The 5,449-nt window shown below is 37.5% G+C and overlaps 1 non-coding gene across 1 annotated transcript; it reads right to left on the bottom strand.

Moving 5' to 3' along the window:
* Nucleotides 1-3,882: 3,882 nt before the first annotated feature.
* LOC112724462 (small nucleolar RNA R71) lies at nt 3,883-3,990 on the bottom strand. Its single transcript, XR_003163623.1, has one exon. It is a non-coding gene; the product is annotated as a small nucleolar RNA R71 (small nucleolar RNA).
* Nucleotides 3,991-5,449: the final 1,459 nt, after the last annotated feature.

Below are 5,449 nucleotides of genomic sequence, written 5' to 3'. Positions count from 1 at the left end.
TGCTGATGCTGTTGGATTCTGATCTCCCTGCACTCAAAGTGGATTTTCTGGAGTTACAGAACTCGAAATGGCGCGCTTCCAATTGCGTTGGAAAGTAGACATCCAGGGCTTTCCAGCAATATATAATAGTCCATACTTTGGCCAAGAATAAATGATGTAAACTGGCGTTCAACGCCAGCTTTCTGCCCAAATCTGGCGTCCAACGCCAGAAAAGGAGCCAAAACCAGAGTTGAACGCCCAAACTGGCACAAAAGCTGGCGTTCAACTCCAGAAAGGACCTCTACACGTGCAACACTCAAGCTCAGCCCAAGCACACACCAAGTGGGCCCCAGAAGTGGATTTATGCATCAATTACTTATTTCTGTAAACCCTAGTGACTAGTTTATTATAAATAGGACATTTCACTATTGTATTTGACATCTTTGGACGCCTGGTTCTTAGATCAGAGGGGCTGGCCATCTCGGCCATGCCTGGACCTTTCACTTATGTATTTTTAACGGTAGAGTTTCTACACTCCATAGATTAAGGTGTGGAGCTCTGCTGTTCCTCAAAGATTAATGCAAAGTACTACTGTTTTCTATTCAATTCATCTTGTTTCGCTTCTAAGATATTCATTCGTACTTCAATCTGAATGTGATGAATGTGACAATCATCATCATTCCCTATGAACGCGTGCCTGACAACCACTTCCGTTCTACCTTCGACTGAATGAGTATCTCTTAGATCTCCTAACCAGAATCTTCGTGGCGTAAGCTAGAATGATGGCGGCATTCAAGAGAATCCGGAAAGTCTAAACCTTGTCTGTGGTATTCCGAGTAGGATTCAATGAATGAATGACTGTGACGAGCTCCAAACTCGCGATTGCAGGGCGTCAGTGACAGACGCAAAAGGATAGTAAATCCTATTCCAACATGATCGAGAACCGACAGATGAATAGCCGTGTCGTGACAGGGTGCGTTGACCATTTTCACTGAGAGGATAAGATGAAGCCATTGACAAGGGTGATGCCTCCAGACGATTAGCCGTGCCGTGACAGGGCATTGGATCATTTTCCCAAGAGATGATCGAAAGTAGCCATTGACAGTGGTGATGTATCACATAAAGCCAGCCATGGAAAGGAGTAAGACTGATTGGATGAAGATAGCAGGAAAGCAGAGGTTCAGAGGAACGAAAGCATCTCCATTCGCTTATCTGAAATTCTCACCAATGAATTACATAAGTATTTCTATCCCTATTCTATTAATTATTATTCGAAAACACCACTATCAATTTATATCTGCCTAACTGAGATTTGCAAGGTGACCATAGCTTGCTTCATACCAACAATCTCCATGGGATTCGACCCTTACTCACGTAAGGTATTACTTGGACGACCCAGTGTACTTGCTGGTTAGTTACACGGAGTTGTGAACCATGGTCTTGGCATCATGTTTTTGGCGCCATTTCCAGGGAAAGAAAGAGCAATGAATTTTACATAATTAAAGTGTAATCACGATTCCGCGTACCAAGTTTTTGGCACCGTTGCCGGGGATTGTTCGAGTATGGACAACTGACGGTTCATCCTGTTGCTCAGATTAGGTAATTTTCTTTTTGTTTTCTTTTCAAAAACTTTTCAAAATCTTTCAAAAATTTTCTCACCTGTTTTTGAAAAAATTTATTCAAAATTTTTAAAGAATGAATTCTAGTGTTTCATGAAGCATGTGAAGCCTGGCTGGCTGTAAAGCCATGTCTAATTCCTTTGGGAATGAGTATGTCAGGCGTGTCATGTCTGAATTACATGCTGAAGCTTGGCTGGCCATTGGCCATGTCTAGTGTTGTGGACCGGAGCTTTCATTGAAAGCTTGGCTGGCTCATGAGCCATGTCTAATTCCTGGACTGAAGCTTTAGACTAAGAATGCAAGATTCCTGGAATTCATGTTAAAAATTTTGGAATCCTTATTTTTTCTTTTTCATATAATTTTCGAAAAAAATCCAAAAAAAATTAGAAAATCATAAAAATCAAAAACATTTTTTGTGTTTCTTGTTTGAGTCATGTCATAAGTTTGGTGTCATTTGCATGTGCATCTTGCATTTTTCGAAAATTTCATGCATTCATAGTGTTCTTCATGATCTTCAAGTTGTTCTTGGTAAGTCTTCTTGTTTGATCTTGATGTTTTCATGTTTTGTGTCTTTTCTTGTTTTACATGTGCATTTTTCGTTTCTTAGAGTCTAAACATGAAAGATTTCTAAGTTTGGTGTCTTACATGTTTTCTTTGCATCAAAAATTTTTCAAAAATATGTTCTTGATATTCATCTTGACATTCAAAGTGTTCTTGGTGTTCATCTTGACATTCATATCATTCATGCATGCATTCATTGTTTTGATTCAAAATTTTCATGCATTGAGTCTTTTTGTTGTTTTTCTCTCTCATCATAAAAATTCAAAAATAAAAAAATATCTTTCCCATTTTCTCTCATCAAATTCGAAAATTTGGATTGACTTTTTCAAAAATTTTTAAAATCAAATTGTTTCTCATGAGTCAAATCAAATTTTCAATTTGAAAATCTTATCTTTTTCAAAATCTTTTTCAAAAATCAAATCTTTTTCAAAATTCTTAGTTATTTTCGAAAATTCCAAAAAAAAATATATTTTTCAAAAATCTTTTTCTTATTTATTACAAATTTTCGAAAATAACAATAACAATTAATGTTTTGATTCAAAAATTTCAAGTTTGTTACTTGCTTGTTAAGAAAGATTCAAACTTTAAGTTCTAGAATCATATCTTGTGATTTCTTATGAATCAAATCATTAATTGAGATTTTAAAAATCAAATCTTTTTCAAAACTAATTTCAAAAATATCTTCTTATCTTACCTTTTTCAAAAAGTTGGTTTCAAAATATCTTTTCTAACTTCCTAACTTCTTATCTTTTCAAAATTTGTTTCAACTAACTAACTAACTTTTTGTTTGTTTCTTAACTTTTTCAAAACTACCTAACTAACTCTCTCTCTCTCATTTTCGAAAATATATTCCCCCTTTTTCAAAATTTCTTTTTAATTTATTAATTATTTTAATTTTTAAATCTTAATTTTCGAAAATTACTAACATTTTTCAAAAACTACTTTGAAAAATCACTAACTCTTTTTCAAAAATTATTTTCGAAAATTCCTTTTCTCTCATCTTATTCTATTTATTTATTCATCTACTAACATCTTATCTCACATCTCAACCCTCCTCACAGTTGTGTTTCTTCCATTATATTACATTCTTTGTCTCCCCCTCTTCTTCTACTCACACAGGGATCCCTATACTGTGGTATAAAGGATCTCTATTATTATTATTATTTTTCTGTGCCCTCTTCTTTGTCATATGAGCAGGAGCAAGGATAAGAACATTCTTGTGGAAGCAGATCCAGAACCTGAAAGGACTCTGAAGAGAAAACTAAGAGAAGCTAAAATACAACAATCCAGAGATAACCTTTCAGAAATTTTCGAACAAGAAGAGGAGATGGCAGCCAAAAATAATAATAATATAAGGAAGATGCTTGGTGACTTCACTGCACCTAATTCCAATTTACATGGAAGAAGCATCTCCATTCCTGCCATTGGAGCAAACAACTTTGAGCTGAAACCTCAATTAGTTTCTCTGATGCAGCAGAACTGCAAGTTTCATGGACTTCTATCTGAAGATCCTTTTCAGTTCTTAACTGAATTCTTGCAGATATGTGATACTGTTAAGACTAATGGAGTAGATCCTGAAGTCTACAGGCTCATGCTTTTCCCTTTTGCTGTAAGAGACAGAGCTAGATTATGGTTGGATTCTCAACCCAAGGACAGCCTGAACTCTTGGGATAAGCTGGTCACGGCTTTCTTAGCCAAGTACTTTCCTCCTCAAAAGCTGAGCAAGCTTAGAGTGGATGTTCAAACTTTCAGACAGAAAGAAGGTGAATCCCTCTATGAAGCTTGGGAAAGATACAAACAGTTGACCAAAAAGTGTCCTTCTGACATGCTTTCAGAATGGACCATCCTGGATATATTCTATGATGGTTTATCTGAGCTATCAAAGATGTCACTGGACACTTCTGCAGGTGGATCCATTCACCTAAAGAAAACGCCTGCAGAAGCTCAAGAACTCATTGACATGGTTGCTAATAACCAGTTCATGTACACTTCTGAAAGGAATCCTGTGAATAATGGGACGCCTATGAAGAAGGGAGTTCTTGAAGTTGATACTCTGAATGCCATATTGGCTCAAAATAAAATATTGACTCAGCAAGTCAATATGATCTCTCAGAGTCTGCATGGAATGCAAGCTGCATCCAACAGTACTCAAGAGGCATCTTCTGAAGAAGAAGCTTATGATCCTGAAAACCCTGCAATAGCAGAGGTAAATTATTTAGGTGAACCTTATGGAAACACCTATAACTCATCATGGAGAAATCATCCAACTTTCTCATGGAAGGATCAAAAGCCTCAACAAAGCTTTAATAATGGTGGAAGAAACAGGTTTAGCAATAATAAACCTTTTCCATCATCCACTCAGCAACAGACAGAGAACTCTGAACAAAACACTTCTAATTTGGCAAACTTAGTCTCTGATCTGTCTAAGGCCACTGTAAGTTTCATGAATGAAACAAGATCTTCCATTAGAAATCTGGAAGCACAAGTGGGCCAGCTGAGTAAAAGGATCACTGAAATCCCTCCTAGTACTCTCCCAAGCAATACAGAAGAGAATAAAAAAGGAGAGTACAAGGCCATTGACATAAGCATCATGGCCGAACCTGTGAGGAGAGTAGAGGACGTGAATCCCAAGGAGGAAGACCTCCTGAGACGTTCAGTGGTCAATAAGGAGCTTCCCTCTGAGGAACCAAAGGACTCTGAGGCTCATCTAGAGAACATAGAGATTCCATTGAACCTCCTTATGCCCTTCATGAGCTCTGATGAGTATTCCTCTTCTGAAGAGAATGAGGATGTTACTGAAGAGCAAACTGCCAAGTCTCTTGGTGCAATCATGAAGCTGAATGCCAAATTATTTGGCATTGATACTTGGGAAGTTGAACCTCCCTTGTTCATCAATGAACTAAGTGATCTGGATCAACTGACATTGCCTCAGAAGAGACAGGATCCTGGAAATTTCATAATACCCTGTACCATAGGCACCATGATCTTTAAGGCTCTGTGTTACCTTGGTTCAGGAATAAACCTCATGCCCCTCTCTGTAATAGAGAAACTGGGAATCTATGGGGTGCAAGCTGCTAAAATCTCATTAGAGATGGCAGACAGTTCAAGAAAACAGGCTTATGGACAAGTAGAGGACGTGTTAGTAAAGGTTGAAGGCCTTTACATCCCTGCTGATTTCATAGTCCTGGATACTGGAAAGGAAGAGGATGAATCCATCATCCTAGGAAGACCTTTCTTGGCCACAGCAAGAGCTATGATTGATGTTGACAGAGGTGAAATAGTCCTTCAAT

Source organism: Arachis hypogaea, chromosome 11 (genome assembly GCF_003086295.3).
Source record: "Arachis hypogaea cultivar Tifrunner chromosome 11, arahy.Tifrunner.gnm2.J5K5, whole genome shotgun sequence".
Classification (NCBI taxonomy): Eukaryota; Viridiplantae; Streptophyta; class Magnoliopsida; order Fabales; family Fabaceae; genus Arachis; species Arachis hypogaea.
Note: the sequence above shows the minus strand (reverse complement) of the source record. Positions and strands in the feature narration are given on the sequence as shown.